At 40.5% G+C, this 20113-nt stretch overlaps 1 protein-coding gene across 4 annotated transcripts in view; it reads right to left on the bottom strand.

Moving 5' to 3' along the window:
• The window catches only part of KCNQ1 (potassium voltage-gated channel subfamily Q member 1), a 583123-nt gene that overhangs the window by 294459 nt on the left and 268551 nt on the right, over positions 1-20113 (bottom strand). The gene's annotated exons all lie outside the window — the stretch shown is intronic.

The following is a 20113-nucleotide window of genomic DNA, read 5'->3' as shown; positions in this document are numbered from 1 at the left end:
GGAAAAAAATATACAGCAAAATTTGTTACCTTCAGAAATGGTGACTCCTTATACTGTAATGAACAACAAGACATATTTGAGTTTCACTCTAGCTGGTTCTGCCATGTTTATTTCACTTTAAGAAAACAGAATCTTCTTTTTTCAAATGTAAGACTCATAACTAATTGTGAAATTAGTAAGCTGATACAAGTTATAGTTATACAGTTACTGAAATATACCTCCTTCAAAAATAGGTAATTACTTTGCTATATTTTCTTATGAAAAAAATGTATCTTTGTTGACAGCATTTATTCTCATACACTCATGGCGCATTTAAAAAAACAAGTTTTAGGTCCTAGGGACAACTTAAACTATCTGAAATTTGGTTTTTCCTGAGGTGAAATTAATACTGGCAGCTGCTATATTAACATTTAGGTAGAAGTTCTGTTTTGTTTCAGGTAATAAAATAAGGAATTTGTTCATCTTGTTAGTGAGAGTTACTACTGTGTACTCAATCACAGAACATGTTGAAAATTGTGTTTTCAGCAAGGCGCAAATCTGTCAAAGGATCCAGAACTATTATTTAATAATTTTCACTAATATCTGTAAGTATTGAACTTAAATGTAATAAGTTAGGGCTGCTTGGTGTGGTGTGTTAGTGAGATTTTTTGGCTTTCATCTCAGGAGACTTAGGTTCAAATCCTGACAGGTAAGAAATGAAAATGGGTTTTGATAGCCCTATAGTACCCTGTGGACCTTTGTCCAAATCACAAAACCGCAAGACAGTTTGGCATGATTAGAAGTTTGTGCTCAGGAAAGACCCAAGGCTGGAATACCAGAAGTAAAGCAGATGCACATCTATGTGCTCAGTGTGTTCAGGAAATTTGCCCAAATCATACTGGTAATCTAGTCATTGTTTTTAATAGTTCATTTCATGAGAATGTGAAAATGTGATCTAGTAAATTAGTTTCAGCTGGTCTCATTTAAATTCAGTGTAGAGACCTGGGGCTGTCCGGGGCTGGGGCCGATGATCAGTTGATTATCAGCTCTGGTCATGGACAGCCCTGGGGCTTGAGAAGCTCTGCAGTCTTAGTGTTCTAGGATGACTAAACACCATGCGTGATGCCCAGCTCCCCGTGGTTCCCCACAACATGGCATTTTGAAGTGCTTTGCTATGCAGCCCCAGTGGGGACTGTGGAGCAAGGCACAAAAGGCTACCAGGCATGTGTTGTTAGGTTCCCCCCTTCCCCCCCCCCCCCCGACCCGCTAAGAAAACTTGCAACTCACTTCCCTGGCAACCCATTTTTGGCACTGAGACCAGGGCTTTATGTTACCATAAATCAGCTGAACATGTAGCACTGTTACTATTTATGGTGTGATTAATACCTTAAATCATACCACAAATGTAACATATGTCAAGGGCCAGAGACTGTTGATTCTTATCCAACTTGGGTCATTATTTCTGGAAGTGGCAATTTTTTTAGAAATGTGAATTAGTTTTTAATTTTCTTTACATTATGGGATCCTGCATATGATTCATGTTAAGCCAATGCATAAGTATTTGCAAAATTGGGCCTAAAACATAAGTTAATGAAGAGTAATATTAATAGGCAATCTAAAATAAGGATTTTCTTTTTTAATTATAACACTTAGCAATTAGAGGAATAATTTAGCAACTTTAACTGAAACTAAATGTAACTATATGTTTAATGGGAACATTTACTTTTGGTTGAGAAACAGATTTGCAGTTCTTTTATATGCAGTCTCTTATGTAGTATCACAACCTAAAATTTATACTAAAACAGGGGTCAGCAACATTTTTGGGCAGAGTGCCCAAAACACCAGCAACCTTGTAAGATGTTGGCGTGCCAGGAGCAGATGGTGGGAAGCCACGAGGGGCCCAATCCTTGTTGTGGCAATGCAGCCCAAGCCCCTTTCCCAAAGTATGCATGCAAAGCAAAATGCCTTTGTATACCACATTCTGGTACACATGCTGAGGGTTGCCTACCACTGCACTAAAAGAATGTTAAAATTGAAATGTCATGTAGCCCAAAATTAAGAATGGCTGTATTCTCTTAATTCTCTTCCTTTGTGCATATGCATTATGATACACATACAATTGTTCTCCTGGATCCTAGATATTCTGAGTGAATAGAACATGCTGCTACTCAATTTTCTGTTTTACCCTCATGATTCAGTGTGTGCCCTCTTTCTTTATTTACTGCTTCTCTATAAATCCTGCTATGAACACAACATTAGTAATCTCTTCATAGAGAAAAGGATTTCTTTGGTTGATTATGTTTTATTGGACCAACTGCATAGTTGGGATAGAGTTAGACAAACTTTGGAAGGTAAGACATGTCTTGACTTCCAAAGCTTGTCTAACTCTATCCGAATTATGCAGTTGGTCCAATAAAAAATATCAGCCAAAGAAATCTTTGCATCTCACATAATTCATGGACTATCTGGCTATAACATGACTAACACTACCATAATTTCTTCATTGGTTTTTAAAAGGCACACATCACTACTCTATCTGAGAGCCGAAGAAATATTGAGTTTTGCGGGGGTTCTTTTCACAACAATCTTATGAAATGTTAATATCTCTACTTTTGCAGATAAAAAAAAAAACACAAGGAAGGACAGATTAAGGTCAAAGTATCCATCAGTTTTAGATGCCCAATCTGAGATGCCTAGAGTCTAATGTTTCAGAGTATTTAGTATCACATAGCACTTTGATATAGTAGAGAGCAGATTCCATTTACTTCAGCCGCAGTTATGAGTATCAGATGTTCTGCAGTTCAGGCCTATGGTCTCAAGTTGAACACTCAGAAAAATGAGTAATATACAACTGTTACTGAAAGAAGTTTATGTGACTAGCTGCAATCATAGAAGAAGAAGCAGCAAGGATAGAATCCAGTTCTCCAGAGTAGAATTCAATAGCTTTTCAGTGCTTAACCTCTAGTCTTTTACTATAGACCTAATTTATTTAATATTCTATACCAGGATTGCTCAACTTTTGGCCCACGGGCCAAATACAGCCTGTGGAGCAATTGCATCTTGCCTGTGGGGCTCCCTATAGGTTGGGTGGCTGGGGAGCAGGGGCCATTAATACTGCCACCCTCCATGGCAGCCAAATTCCCAAGCCTCTTCTCCTCCCAACTTAATGAGATCAGGGCCAGACCAAGCCTCTCTCCCCCCATGCATCTGAATCAGAGCTGGGCCATGTTTCCTTCCCCTGCTCCTCCTGTGGCTGAATCAGTGCTGGGCTGCTCCTCCACTCATTCTGCGTAGGTGGATGGGAGCGGAGGGGCAACCTGTCCTGGGCTCCAGATCAGGGCCAATGGTCAGCCCACAGATGGACCAGGTACTGCCCATCCAGCCCACTGGGGAAAAATATTGAGCACCACTATTTTGTACCATATGCTTGCTCAAATGGAAGTAATGTGATATAATAGCAATTTTATATTTTTGCTCTATTCTTTAAATAAATGTGAATCTAAGATTTGGATCATTTTAAGTGCAACGAATAAAGCTCTACTCAATATGCTATCCCAAAAGTATCTTTTAAATAAATATAAAATGAAGAAATATGTTTTCAGGTAAAAAAAAAAACCAACAACAAACAACTGAAATTAAGCAACAACAGAGGTTAAAGGACCTTTGATACATTAGACTAAATTGGAATACAGTTTATTCTTTACTGAGCTCTGATTCCATTAATGTAAAGTCTAGGGGTTTTTTTTTAAATACCTAATAAAAGCCATTGCTGCGATTATTTTGTTAGGGAACTTGAAAGTACCATGTATATTTTTATGCTCGTTACTACAATTTAAATAACAACATAATGGCAGCATAAGATGTAACAGCATTCAGGGCAATATTTTAGAAGGAATTACACAAAAAATGACAAATAACCATTACTGAAAGTAATTTAGCTGGCAAACACTGTGATTTATTGAATGTTTTCAAAAGGAGGTTAAGAATGTAGTGCTGACCAAACAAAATATAAGCAACTAAGTGATGAGTGGGGATTTCCTCCAGGTATAGGCCTGCATTTATTCATTTAATCTAGGTATCCTTCTAAAATAGGTTCATACAATGCAGAATCCCATTAATTCACCACTAGTTTCAAAATGCCAATAAGCCTTGCTTAATCTGAAAATCCTCCAAATACCAAATTTTTATTCAGTCATTAAATTAATTGAATTCATTTATCAACCTAATGGACAAGGTGTATTTGCGTAGCTAAAACAAAGTACATAAATCTTTGCGGAGATTAATGTAGCCTATCCAGCAGTGGCAATGCCTATCTTTTTATCCTTTCACTAATTGCCATTTTTGTGTTTTAAAAACAGCACATTTCTGGCTCTTCCTTTCTCTGAACTAGGTCTGGATTTTACATTTATGATTTGATTTTTTTCCTGTCCATAGTTCTTACTCTGAACAGATGTCTATAAAAACAGAGATGAATTTAGATTATCCTCCTCATTATTATAAACCAGAACTAGCTCCTTAACTTAGGCCTTGAATAATTTCCAATAGATAACATCTGCAAAAAATGCCAAGATTCTCTTAAGGCAATATTCAGAAAAATGTCAGCATTAAGCAATTTTGACTTCAGAACTCCCATAGGCTACTGTGGCTCAGCTGTGGTGCAGCTAAAAGTTTTTCTTTGGTGTACCTGAAAGAACTGGTCTTTGCAATAACTCAAATCAGCACAGGGTACAGTCCTCCCTATTCTCCACCATGCCCATTCTATTGACAGAAGTTAGCCTACAGTGGGATATAGGCTTGACAGAAAATAAGCAATTAGGTTAACACCAAAGGGAAAGTTACCTATAGTGCTAACACTAAAAGTACCTGAACTCAAACACAAATACTCTCAGACAAGCTTTCAAAACTACGTATTTGAAAACAAGCTCCTAAACCCATATTTAGACACCTTAAAGAAGCCTCCTAAGTTTAAGAAGTGCTGAATATGCACAAATGCAAATGGAGTCTAAATGGAATGTATCTTTCAAAATCAGATACTTTTTAAGAGTCTAGTTGCAGATATAATAACCTAATAATACACACCCCATTTGAAAATGATGCTTATGCTCTGACATTCATTTCCTAATTTTATTATCCTAACGTACTGACCAACTGCATCAGCCTACTTGAGTCAACAGATTGACTGACATGGCTGGGAACCAGTGCTGCCTATATATGTGTTGGTTTGTATTTTAATTAGAATCCTTTAGAGCAGACTTGAGTAATCATTAATCCATATTCTAATTAGAATGCTCCAGCGTGGCCTCATCATCATGTGTATAAGCCCCCATACAGTTAAAAATTGATCGAAATATGTATAGGCGGCCCAGATGTTTAATCTCCTGTTTTTAATTTGTGTTATCTTTATTGACAAGAAGTACCTATCACCATACAGCATCCATGCAAAATTTCATTATCCATTTGGTATGTAGAGGGCCCCTGGCAGACATTACACTTAAGATGCAATTAACCAGTTAATCATGTCTTTAGTAGTAACTTGGCCACATCTTCATTTAATTAATGACATGAAAAAACAGGGAATTACCCACAAAGTAAACACCTAAAACTGTGTCATAACTTTGGGGCTAGTTCTCATCATGCTATAAATTGAACATGTGGCCAGAACCAAAGTCCCTCCTGAGGCTGGGAGTGTTCATCAGCTTGTCAGGGCTCCCAGTCATAGAGGCACATGGGAGCCTTTGGCTGATGGGTGCTTCCAGCCCTGGGAGTGCATGGGAGGCCAGGGCTCCATGAACTCCCCCATCTGGGAGCCCTGCTCAGCTGACAAACACTTGCAGCCACAGGAATACCACTTGGCAGTGCAGGGGGAGTGTAGGATCATGGTCCTGAGCTCTCCCTGCACTGACCAATATGGCACAACTTGGATCTGATCCCCAATCCCACAATCGCCCCTCCTGCCATGCATTTGTAGCATGACAGAAGGTGTGATTGTTGGGACTGAAAATCAGATTCCATTGTGCCTTTAGTTGGACATTTGTAGCAGCCTACCGAATCACTGAGTGTCCAGCTTACAAGTACCACTACAAACAAAACTGAGTACCTCGCCACTGCTTCACAATGTTTGAGACATGGGGAAAACTGGATCATGTTTACTTCACTGACCCAAACCAGCCTTTAAACAAGCATCAAACCTTGCCAACCTTATCACCAGAAGCAAACTTCCTATGGCCCAAAGTACACCAAATAGATCCAGACCGTGCTGGCACAAGAAATGTAAAACCTGCCAACACATCTCCACCACCCCCACAATAACTACAGCCCACAACAGAACCATCACCATTCCTGGATCTTATACCTGCACCTCCAGAAATGTTATACATCTCATCTAGTGCACTAAATACTCTGATGGAAAATATGTAGGAGAAATCAAACAACAGCTGCATAGCAGAGTGAACGCACACCAAAAACCTATCAAAGACAAAAATATCTAATTACCTGAGGGTGCCCACTTCTCACGAGACAACTACTCTCTCTCCAGTCTCTCGGTTCTAATCCTCAAAGGGAATTATAAAACACCTTTCGTAGACAAGCCTACAAACTTCACTTCATAAATCTACCAGATACAAAAAATCATGTACTAATTATAGACATTGGATTTATGGCACATTATTACTCACCTGCCATCTGATAACCCCAGGTAACCTGTCTGCATTATACCAGCTACATTCTATCATGAGTTCAACATTCCCCCATTTCCCCCCCACCCACCTGTCACACCTATTGTCTCCCATGGTCTCTGATCCTCACTGCCACATGTTTGCATTTTCACAGACTGGCATTTTGCATATTGGCTTCTATTCTACCATGGAGAACACATAACACACCAGCAGACTCTCCCTATGCCTGAAGAAGGGTGTTTGTGCCCAAAAGCTTGCAAAGAACAATTTTTCCAACTATTTAGTTGGTCTAATAAAAGATATCACATTTACCCAAAGAACCTTGTCTGTCCCTGACTTTTACAGCATTTCAATGTCTCTGTTATTCTCAGATAACTGTGTTTTAGAACATTGTTTAAGTTTGAAAGTCTCTATCAATAACTTAAGAATACTGCTCAACTAAAACATTGAAAGGAGACAAAAACAATTTAGTCAAATAGCCAGGAAGTTCAGTGTTAAAGGTTAAATGCACAAGAAGCTCATTGCTGTGGAAATTGATTTAAACAATTTAGAAAGCAAAGTCAGGCAACTGGGGTTCATTAGCTCCTCCTCTTCCCCACATTCCTTCACACCTCCTAAAGTGCTACAAAGCAGGGGCTCCCTTCGTGTGAGTGTTAGTATTCCTACAGGAGAGGCAAGGTGCCTGAAGAAGGGTGTTTGTGCCAGAAAACTTGCAAAGGACAATTTTTCCAACTCTTTAGTTGGTCTAATAAAAGATATCAAATCTACCCAAAGCACCTTGTCTGCCTATGTCCTCAGACCAACCAACAACCCTAGGGGTATAATTCTGCTGATGTAGGGACCTGAAATTAGTGAGGCGGCTCCTGACTTTGTTTTCTATTTTCCACGTTAACTGAGTTGTCAGATTAAACATCAGTCACTTAAACGCTAGACCTGGGCACATAACATTTCCTAGACTAACCTAATTTTAATTCTCTCCCATCCCTACTGTTTTTTTTTGTTTTTAATAATTTGCTATATAGCCACCTCACAGTACACAGTGCAAATGGGTCCCTAACTCAGCTTGTTAACTCTTTTCAGTCAATAAAATGCGGACAAAATACACACAACTCCTTTATAGTCCTTCAAAACTCCTTGTCATTCTTTATATTCAATAGGACTTCTCTCATCTCTTACAACCTCCCTGTGGTTCTTTGTGGGTAAAATATGTCACAAATTCTTATTTTAATCAACTACAGTATATCTAAAACATACCAGTAAACTAAAACAAAAGTAAACTATGGAGGGGTTTATTTACAGTATAAGTATTTGGGGCCACTTTTTTTCTTTGAGAACAGCAAAAACTGGATTTAGAGGCAGTTGCTTAAAGTATCACTTGAGGTCTATAGCCAAAAATCAAACACATTATCTTTGAAGTCAATCAAGTCTGCAGCTGCTGGAATCTGGAATGGAATGCATCTTTTCATTAGACTGGTGCCAAATTAGAAATGCCTGCTCATCCAAATAAGCCATGAATGCAGTGCTTCAGAAATATCTGCTCCTTGTATCTAACTCAGCATGCTAGGGAATGTGACAAGCCTAGTCACCCTACATTTTTAGCACTTTTAGCAGAGGCAAAATGCATCTTCCAACATCCTTGACCTGAAGCTCAAAACAGCTACCTCACCCTGAAAGCAGACTGGAGGCTCTCAAAGGACTGATGCGTTCAATCTGAGCCCTTATTTCCAGTTGGCAGTTGCAGAAATATTGTTGGATGCTATGCCAAGTGTCAATAGACAGGTAGAATATTCACATTAAAAAGCACACAAATATTATCTAAGGTAAAAGTCTATCTCAGCTAAAATGCTGGTACCTCCTGGTCTGTCCGTCTCTTTCCCTCTCTCTGAGCTCCTTCACTCAGAGTCAAATGTTGAACAAGTTTCAGTTCTTAAATGACCCTATTTCTTACCTTCTAGATATTACAGACTACTTGACATAATTGAAAATCACTCAGAGTTTTACTGTTGACTACAATCAGAGTAAGAATTCGTTCACCAACTGTATTCAAGTCATAAATCAATGCATTTCTGTTCTGTTCATTTATATATGGATTTTTTTGTATTCATCACTAAAATATCTGAGCATCTTCAGTAGTATATCAAGCAATGTGACTACACACCTATCACTTGCTGTTTTTTCATTCTCTTCAGAAAGAGAGAGAGAGAGAAGAGCGTATGAAGAGCATCTCTTTTGCTTTTTTTTCTAAAAAAAACATGTCCACAGGTTTTTCTGACCGAGAAAGCAAAGTCAAAGAAATGTGCCTTGCATTTGGAACAGAAGGTGGATCAGGCTTATAGGGTGCTTGATGGGGGTTTAGTCCCCTAAATTGAAATGGTGGTTTTTAATTGCGATGATTAAAACCCCACCATTTCAGATTAGGGGCTTCCATCACTGTTATGATGAGGGGCCAAACCCTTTAATTTTTACTGTGGAGCCTGCCCACGTCTTCCATGGCCAGAGGGCAAGCTGCCAGTGGGCCCAGTGGCCTCTGACCTTTCCTCTGTGGTGGCAGCACCTCTTGGGGCCACCCAGGAGGGCTGCTACTAGGTGGGTGCTGCCCTAGATCTGGCTTAGAGAACAGCTGGATTGGTCTGGGTGCTGTGTCTGAGCTGGGGCAACACCTTCTCACTAGTTGCCAGCCCAGGCGACCCCAGCAGGCACCACCACTGCAGAGGGAAGGACTGGTTCCCCCTGCAGCTCAGAGCCTGCTCGCAGCTCACCATCCAGGCCGCAGGAGAAGTAGGCAGGCTCACCCTGCAGGGGTGCCACTGCCACAGAGGGAAGGACTGGGGCCCACCAGAGCTCAGGGGTTGTATGGCCTGGTGGCAGCTCACACAGGCAAGCTCTGGGCGGGGGGAGAAGTGGTGAGGGGCCCAATCCTTTTTATTTTTATTTTTTTTGTGAGCCTGTCCACCTCTCCCACATCCAGGAGGTGAGCTGTCAGCAGGCCCTGAGCTGTGGGGGGGCCTGGTCCTTTCCTCTGCAGCAGCGGTGCCCCTTAGGGGTATCCGGGCAGGCAGCTAGGAGGCAGGAGCTACCCCAGCTTGGAGGCAGCATCCAGCCCAATCCAACTCTTCCCTGAGCCTGAGCTGGGGCAGCATCTGTGCAGCTAGCAGCCTGCCTGGATGGCCCTGGGGCCACCACTGCTGTGGAGCGAAGGACCAGGGCTCCCTGCAGCTCAGATGCCACTCAGGCCACCAGCAGCTCACCCTCTGGCCACGGGAGATGCAGGATGGCTGCACCCACAAAAAATAAATATAAAAAAAATTAAAAAAAAAATAAAAGGACCGGGCCCCTCACCTCTTCTACCTTCAGCCTGCCTCCCTTATGGCAGGGAGTGAGCAGGGGGACAAGCTGTCAAAAGTCTGTAACATTACGAATAGCTACAATGCAAACTAAACTACATGCAGATGTGGTTTAGTTTGCAATGTGACAAACTTGCTGAAATCGTAAAAAACTCCACACGGGTACAGAGTGATGCAATTAAACTGCACTATCAGCCAATTTTCATCACGTGTACAAATGCCCATAGTCTCTGAGAATTCATTCTTCAGTCCTGGTTCATCCCTACGGAAAGTTCTGCTTCCTGCATAGATGAGTTTACTCTTCTTATGGAAAGTTTCAGTGTGCCAGGAGAATGTCATTATCAAATAGGTTCTTCACCCTGGAACTTTAGGTGTTCTTGTAGGCATTCTGGGCACCTGTACACACCATAAGCTTTAATCCTCATTAAATTAAATAGTTTTATAAAATTTAAACTTGTTTATTTTATAGCATCGCATCAGTGTTTGCACGCACTAGGTTTTCAAACTAATTAACCTTTGGAGCGTTGCATCAATGTTTGCATGCACTTGGTTTTTGAATGAATTAATCATGGTCCCCAGCTGGTGCTGCAGGAGAGCGGGATGGTCCAGCACTGCCCCTCCAGTCTGGGGCCCCCCAACCCATGCTCTGCCATGCAGCTGTGGGAGCATGGAGTCAGCACATGCCACAAAAAAAAAAAGCAGAAGCAATTCTAAGGGGCGAACTACAAAAAGTTGCAGTGCCATCCGGTGGACAAAGAGGTTCATTACACAACTTTGAGTGTCTTTGTGTTTGCACACAATGAATCCATGGATGAGAAACTAATTTACAGTGAGCCAAACTAAACTACATCTAAGTAGTTTTATTTTAATGTGCCAGAAAGACTTTTAAAGAGTCTGGAAAACCTGCAAACAGTCACGCAAATGCAGCGCAAAAAAGGGCAAAAAACGTGGCATGTACACAGGCCCTCTGAGACCAGGTCATGGATTTCTTTGAAAATAAGGGTCAAGACCTTGAAGGTGGAGGACAAGTTTAATGTGCCCACATAAATCTGCACTATTTAGAATGATTTATGTCCAGATAGAACATTTGGGTGATGTAGCACTCCAGATCAAACATAGGCTTAGCTCCTGCCTTGTCCCAGTCCTCAAATATGCATAGACACTAGAGAAATACCTTTTACAGAGTAGGCAGACAAGGTTCCTTGGGTGAATTTGATATCTTTTATTAGACCAACCCAAATGGTTGGAGAATAGTTATTAAGCAAGCTTTCGGGTTCAAAAACCCTTCGTCAGGCTAAGGACGCTGCAGCAGTTGCTGCATGCTCTTCCTGGATGGAATGAAAAGTAAACAAGCCAGGGGCTGGGCTGGGCTGGGGAGTCAGTTGCCAGGCAGATTATAATGTATCAAAAATCCAATGTCTATGTTTAGTCCCTGATCTCTAGTATCCAGCAGGTTGATGAAATGGAGCTCATAGGCTCGTCTCCGGGATGTGTTGTGTAAATTTCCCTTGAGGATCAGGACTGAGAGATTGGAGAGAGAGTGGCCCTCCTGTGAGAAATGTGCCCCCACCGGTAATTGGGTGTTTCTGTCTTTGATGGATTTCCGGAGTGCGCTCATTCTAGTGCGCAGTTGTTGTCTGGTCTCTCCTACATATCTTCCATCAGGGCATTTGGTGCATTGGATGAGGTATACTACATTCCTGGAGGTGCAGCTGTAAGATCCTGGGATGCTGATGGCTCTGTTGTGGGGTGTAGTAATAGTGGAGGTGGTGATGTGGGGGCAGGTTTTGCATTTCTTGTCATGGCACGGTCTGGATCCTTTTGGTGTATTCTGGGCTTGAGGAAGTTTGCTTCTGGTGATGAGGTTGGCGAGGTTCGGTGCTTGTCTGAAGGCTAGGATGGGTGGCTCTGGAAAGATTTTTTTAAGAATAGGGTCTTTTTCTAATATGGGTTGCAATTTTTGAGGATTTTCCGTATAGGTTCAAGGGATGGGTGATAGGTCATAACCAGCGGTGTGCGATTTGTGGGTGTTTTTCTTCTGTACTGCAGCAGTTCTTCACGTGGTATCCAGGTGGCTCTTTCAAACGTGCGATCTATCTCTCTGGAGAAGTGTCCTTGCTGGGTGAAAGCCTTTTTAAGATTGGTGAGGTGGCAATCCCGGGTGTTCTCTTCAGTACAAATGCAGTGGTATCTGAGGGCTTGGCTGTATATCACAGCTTTTTTGGTGTGTTTCGGGTGATTGCTGGTTCTGTGCAGATATGTATGTTGGTCTGTGGGTTTCTTGTATACTGTGGTCTGTATTTTACCCTTCTGGATACTGATCATTGTGTCTCAAAAGGGGATGTTGGTGTTGGAGTATTCTAAAGAAAGTCGGATGGAGGGATGGTGACTGTTGAATTTCTGGTGGAACTCAATTAGAGATTCCCGGGTCTCACTCCAAATGATCAAGAGTAGCCCGTTTCTAATGCTGCATAAATATCACAGCTATTACAAGTGTAAACAGTACAGGCAACATTTTAATGCAAACAGTATATCCACTGAATAAAGCAGTTGCAGGTCAACAGAAATTATATAATATATAGTAAAGAGTTTCAGCTTCAAAGCAAAACTTGTTTCAAAATGGAAATTTTTTTTTAAAGTAACACCCCTCCCCCCCCCAAAATGGAACAAATTTATCTGAAAAATAACCAATATTTTGTTTCTTTTGGAAATAAAAAGCAAATCCAAAAAAATTCATTTTGGGGTTGATCTGAAACAATTTTCTTCAAGTTATTGTTATAGCCACAGAATATAAAGAAACAAACTCCTTGTATTGCTATATTCTTAATTATTTTTAAATAATCTTGAGCTGGGCCTTTGCCCATTATTGGGCCAGTTCTTTGAGACAAAGATAAACGGGCTTGCTTATTCCCTGACCTCCAGGTATTTTGTGTATACAAAAATTCCTGAGCGCCAAATTAGAAAACATTAATTCCCATTAAAAGGTTATTTAATCCTTTCAGTTAATTTCAATGGGACTTCTTTAAGTATATGGTTCTACTTGTTTGGGAGCAAGAGAATCAGAATTTGGCTTAAGAGATCAATTTAGTACAGATGTTTAGAAAATTATAATTGCTAGGTGCAATTAGTATTGGACAGGCTACATGTTGGCATGCAAAACATTGGATATAATAGAATGAGAAATCAGAGACAGAAAATGCCCATGAAGCCATTTTACCCATTTCCTCAACGGGGCAGAAGTGCTCCAGAAAGAACACAAGCATCTTATTTTGGTTAGTTTCAAATTACCCCATTAAACCTTTCCAACAGTTTACTTCAGGGAGATGATTCCACAGATCACTAGGTCTTACAAAATATTTTTCCTAACTCCTGAATTCTTAAATTCTTGAATTCTGTTCAGCTCATCCCAATACATCCATGTCTTCAGTTATAGGTTGTTGGGACACATTGACGTAAATAAGCTCTTTTGGCACTTCAGACAAATAAGTGCTGCTTATCATAAAATATATAACTGAACCTCTCAATTTATTTTCATCTTTTTAGATGCTTGCAGGCAATTCTACTGCATACTTGACTGTGTAACCTGTGTTATACAAAAGTAATAGTAAGCTAGGTTTCATTACCAAAAACCACATAGTGTTGCTAATGTATTTGCAACGTTATGTACATTTAAATCACATTACCTAGTCTGAAGAGTTTAAATTGTTAAGGTCTGATCATGCAAACATTTACTATTAGATGTAGCAGTCACAATTATAAATAATACATTGAGGCTAGATACAGATATTACACTTTTACCACTATAAGTGATCAAAAACTGGTCTATAACTAACAGAAGTTTGGCATACAAAACCGGTCTATACCCGTAACAGAACAGAAGTTCAGCACAGTGGGCACTTGTACAGGTGACAGAGCTTAGTCCTTCAGGGTTGCATTCTATGCCCCCTAAATTAAAAAGGTGAGTTTTTAATTGAAATGGTAGGTTTTATTTTTCTATCACTGTACACATGTCATTGTCCTGGTGGCCACAGGCAATAGCTAAAGGCAGAAGGGGCAAGGGGCATGATTTTATTTTTTTTGGTGGAGCCTGCCCACCTTTCCCATGGCTGAGGGGTGAGCTGCTGGCAGGCCAAGTGGCTCCTGAGCTGTGGGGGCCCCCTGGTCCTTCCCTCTGTGACAATGGCACCCCCTGGGGCCAGCTGGGTGGGCTGCTAATGGACAGGGTGCTGCCCCAGCTCAGAGGCACCTGATCCAACTCTTCCCCAAGCCCACACAGGCTTTCCACGCCCTGTGCACTGTCCCTGCCACCAGCACACCCAGCTATCCTCTTGTCACCACCCTGCACTGCCCCAGGGGCAAGCCAACCCATTTCCAAGTGGTCCCAGGTGTTCTGGCAGCCACAGGCACTTGCTGAAGGCAGAAACAGTGAAGGTCCTTTCTTTCAGGGAAGCCTGCCTGCCTCCCCCACACCCAGGGGGCCAACTGACAGATTAATGGCTACACCATTCCAAGTTGCAATGTTGCAAACTAAACTACATCTGGATGTGGTTTAGCTTGTGATGATGCAAACTCATTTAAAACCCCCAAAACTCACATGCATGTAAAGTGTGACGCCATTAAGCCACAAAGGGACATTTTCATTATGTGTACATGGTAACATTGTCACGTGTACAAGTGCCCACAGAGACTGGTTTAAAGATGGTGGCACCTGGTCTAAGATTCACCCCTCCCTCCCGGCCAGGGTGAACATGTGTTCTGTTTGCTACCAATATAAACTACACCACTTACAGAAAAGCACATAACTTAGATCAATTCTGCCTCAGGCTTTTTGAATGTCTATACCTAGCCTGAATGTCAGATAGCCTGACAGTACTGAGAAGACTAAGCTCTAAGGTAATCATCACTGTAACTAGTTCAACAGCTCTGATTTCATACAAAACGACTGGTTACAAAGTGCCTAATCTATGCTCACAATTCAGATCCAGTCCTTGATTGTCATTGTTTTACAAGTATATGCCACTGTATGCAATGAAATGATTCCAATAACACTCCTTAGAGTGGCTCAATATGTGTACAGAGTGGTTACAATTTTATGAAACAAGAGATATATAACTTCCCTCCCACCACTCACTTTGAGAGCTTTTCCAGGTTTTTTTACATGATCTGAGCCAATTCCAGTCTTGCTTATGTTACTTTTCTACATGTATTAAATCTAACTGTAGTTTAATAAGCAACTACCGAAGACTTTGGGTGTTGGTGCTCATCTCTTGCACAATACAGAAAGATAAAATAAGTAAGGAAGTGGGGAAGGTTTATTTCAAACGGTTGTTTTGTGTAAATGCTGAACAAAATGAATACAGACTGAAATTTGTCAACTGCATTTGTCTAACTTTCAGGTCTTCATGTCTATGTTCCAACAAAAGACAAAAGGGCAAAAATAATAAGATAGAGGTTACTTTGAGGAGACCTGTAGCCTAGGTTTTGCTCACCAAAGATTATTAATAATACACAGTTCTAAAAATCCCACCTAACTCTTTCCTAGTGCTTTTCAAAAGTATATCTCAAAGCACTTTTCTTAGGAGGGAAGGATCACTGTTTCCATCCTGCTGGTGATGGTAATAAAGATCAACATTTCGAGTTGCTTTTTTCACACTGACTCCCAAAAATTTGAAACCTGCTCATCACTTACCTAAGCACTGTTTTGCAAACCAGTGCTACAGCCAAAGAAATATTGCCCCATCCAAAAATTATCGAAAGATTTATTTTCCAACATCTTGATAGTCCCTGGATGTTACTGAAGACAGAATATGTGCTATATGTTATTAAATAAAGACAGGGGAAAAAGAAGCGCTGAGGAAACCAGAGCAGCTAAGGATTAAGAGCCAAATCCTTGGTCTTAATTCATGCTCTGAGTTTAATGGGCATGCACTGGGAGTACTACCATGGCTGGAAGGTATTAATCTTCTGTTTCAAGCCACTACTGTAGCTCCAGGTACTCCTGTACACCTGCTCTGTTCGGATGGTAGCCTGCGGTACAAAATACTTACAGAAATACTGCCCTTATAACTCAAATCTTCCACTGCTGGTGGGAGTGCTGGAAGTCTCCCCAGAGCATGCAAAAAGAGCAGAGTCTTGGCATCCTTTCTGTACTTTTATGAAGTAGAAATCACGTCAGATATGACAGGTCAAAACCCTTTGTGGCCACAGAATGGGGAGCAGTAGTTTTCCATCAAGGCACACACAACTATTGTATTTATGCCCAGAGAAAAGCTAGGAAGAAAATATATAGTACACAACCAACCTGAAAGGAAATAGAAGGAGGGGAAAAGATTGGGGGGGAGGGGGAGGGGCACAACACATATGCACACCATTCTCTTTAAATTTCACTATTTAAGAGGCATTCTAATCCACTTGTTTAATAATCACAGAAGTACATGATAGAAAGGCATATTTTGCCATTTGTATTTTTAAAAACAGAAAGCACGGTTTACTTTTATACTATGTAAGGTATTTATGGAGTTGGGAGGCAATTTGTATTTGTCTAGATTTTTCTACCAAGATCAAAGAAGATTGAAGCAGTAATAGTGCTACCAATGTTCAGTCAGTTTTGCACTTATACATCAAATTATTATAACAAACCTGCAGTCTACTATGCATCAAGACAACTTAAGGAAGAGAAGCTACATTCCATATAAATACATAACAGCTCTATTAGGCACAAAGATTGGATCCACATGTGACTTCACCAAATGTTTCAAAGGTTACATCACTAATTATGTGATAGTGTCACTTCTGGTAAACCACAGATGTAACATGAAAAATATTCAGCTTGGTCCCATGTAGATCTTATCTCAGTGTGCAAGGTTCCAAAAAAAACTGAATCAACCCTTTTGATCTTTGTGCTGTATTAGCTGTTAGCTTAAGAGTGAGCCTGCTGAGCTGAGGAATTTTTGCAAAACTTACTTTAAATCTCCACATGATACAGCCAAGAGGTTGTGCCTTAAATATGAAATGCTAACTTCCATTTGTATGACATGTACCATTTATGTACATCATCAAAGTTAGCTAATGTTTTTTACATTAGATACAATGCCCCTTCAAGTAGGCCTTGTCTTGCTCATTTCTTCTGACTTTGTGTAAATAAATCTAAAATTCAGATTAAGCTGGCATGTAACCAACTGAAAATTAAGATTTTTTCAACTGTTTAAAAATTCAATTGACATTGGAAAGCTCCACATTACAAAGAGCAACATGATCAGAAAATAGCAGGTACAGTCAACAATAAATCAATTGCACCTCTGTTAAATAATAGGCCCCAGAATTTCATCTAGGTAAATATTTCATCCTAGGCTGTAGTTTTGACCCACTGGCCTGGGAGGCTTCAGTTGCAGCACGCATGAATAGTCTTCCTTAGTGACTTGCCAGCACAGCTGTTTGCTGCACTATGAAGTGCTTTCATATAAACAAGGCCTGAAGCAGACAGCAATCTGTCATGTGGAACGTGGCTTCTGGGGTGAAAAAGGGACAGGGCAAAGCAGAATAGGATTGTGGGGAAGGGAAACTAAGCTAAGGGGAAGAGAACACAGTTAAATGAGGAAACATTAACACTCTGCTTTTCATTATGCGCTCTCTCTCATATTTTTTGTCAATATGTTGAGAGGGAAGAAATGGGATGCGAAATAAAAAGAAAATTAAAGAGGAAGAGAAACCTCATAGAAGGTGATGGGAGAGAAGAAGAAGGCAGTTTCTAAACCTTTAACATAACAAGCCTTCTGAGCAGTGCTGTGTGTCATACTTATGATCAACATTATAGATAGCATGTGGTACCAAGTATGTGAGAACTGACACGAAGATGCACTGGCAGCTCACAGACATATTGAAAAAGCAAGCAGAAGATTTTTGTTCTCTATTGTTTTTCCTCTAAACTTTGAAAAATGCACAATAAATTTATTTTAGCAAGGTAGGAGTTCTAATTCTTTGCCTCTATACTTCTGCTACAGTTTAACAAAGCTGGGATGCTGGAAGAAATATCCATCCACTGGGTACATGAAGTCAACAGTTTTCAGTGTCATAAGCAAAACCTAGGAAGGTTTAATTGTATTTTTATTCAACATCATGCCAGTTACATTTTGGCTTTACTGTCTCCCTCACAGTTGCTGAGCTTCCATTATCAAACGCAGAAATCTTCACATCTCTAAAGCAGGCAATACTGGCAACTGTTAGAATCAGAATACTGGACTACATGAACCATTAATGTGATCTAGCATGGTAGCCAGAAATAGCTTGGATACAGGTCCCATTTTATCTGAACAGGCAATTTTGAATGAAGGTAAAATGGAGTCCTGGCTTTATTTTGTTTTTAATGCCCAGGGTCTCAAAACAGGGGCCATATTGAAGCCAATGTACATTTTGGCATTGACTTCAAGGTGCTGGACTCTTCGTCCACTGTCCTTATGTCCATATTGACAAAAAACAGGAGAGAGAGCGCATAATGAAAAGCAGTGTGTTAATGTTTCCTTTTTCTAGATGTGAAAATACAGTCAACAGTATTTGATATTTTATTCTATATGTTTCTTTTCTTTCTGGAGACAACAGAAGAGATTAGAAATAAAACTGTAGAGTTTGGCTGGCAGCATAGAGATTCTGCTCAGAGCAGCAACTGCTGAGGAAACAACCAGGGGTGATTTTTCATGCCTGAGCTCATGCTTGCCATGGACATAAGGGTTGTGCTGTGGTCTCTTCAACAACAGGGGTAATCGCGAGGAAAGGATAATCTCAGGAGAATAGGGGACAATAGAGAGTGAGAAGAGATGAGAAAAAAATCAGGAAAAAATGATTTATGAAGTTTCCGTCTTCCCTTTTCTTGAAGCTCACATTAATCAGGCAGCCTGTCTCTCATTTAGGATCTTGATGAGGATCGAGGTGAAACCAAATATGTTTAATGATGTCTGAAATGAGGCATGAAATTGAACCATTGTTTGATTCAGTGTTGCTATTGCTTTCATGAGTAAGGCAGTTCTTTAAACCTGGGTGGTATGGGGGCAGTTACTGGGAGACTATATAGCCACTCTGAGAGATATCTTCCTTCCACACATCTGGTCTCTCTCTCTTTTTAAAGCCTCAGCCGCCCTTTTGTTTATTTATATCATTTGAACCCCTTATGTGCATCATACAAAAATGCATAATATACTACACATGCCAACTCAGAGTATACACCCAAAACCAAAGCAACACTGCAACTCAGGCATTCATAATTAACAGCAAAAGCATCAGAGAAAGAAGAAGCCATCCTCAGTTACACACTGTTGAGTATAATGCTTAAGGTGCAATCTGCCAAGAGTAACCTAGACATTTAGAAGCTTAAGTCACTTTATCAAATAAGACTTTGCATGCTTTTGAAATGTTACCATTTGGCTAAAACATTCACATTTGAGACCCTGAATTTAAACTTCTAAATTTATATTTATTCACCTGGATACAAAGCCCAATTTCCAGGCCTGCTGATAAGACCAAGCTAGAACAGCTCTGTAGTTTTATTAAAGCTGCATGTTGATCCAATTATTCATTGGAATGTTTATTGTATGGCTATATTGGTTTAGCTGATTACCGGCTATAAGGAAAAACAAGCAGCCGGCAAAAAGAATGGCTCTGCAAACACTTGAGGGTTTTTAAAAGACAATGCCTAGACAAGAAAAGGCCCATTCACACTGGAGAACAAAACAACTATTTCAGTTTTAAAAGGAACAGTCTCTCAAGAGATGTGGGTGAAAAAGTTGTTCAGAGGAACTAAGCTAAGACATAGGAAGCGAATAGGCAATCATTCTAGTGACAGAAACTTACAGAGGGGAGATCTCTCAAGGATCAATCTATCTTTCTCATGGATACGGAACGTTTCTTCTGCAAGAAACTAAATGAATGCCTGCACGCTGGCAGTTTCTAACAGAAGAGCATCATTTCCCCCTCTGGAAATGTAATGCCTGTCCAAGACCATAGCCATCTACCATGGCATCTGAGGAAGTTAGGAATTACTACCAGGGATGGCAAGACTTTAGGTAAGGTAGATATACCATATAGATGATGCTCTAGAGAAGGCTGTACTAGGTTCTTCTATAATGG

The sequence above is a fragment of the Alligator mississippiensis genome, chromosome 2 (genome assembly GCF_030867095.1).
Source record: "Alligator mississippiensis isolate rAllMis1 chromosome 2, rAllMis1, whole genome shotgun sequence".
Classification (NCBI taxonomy): Eukaryota; Metazoa; Chordata; order Crocodylia; family Alligatoridae; genus Alligator; species Alligator mississippiensis.
Note: the sequence above shows the minus strand (reverse complement) of the source record. Positions and strands in the feature narration are given on the sequence as shown.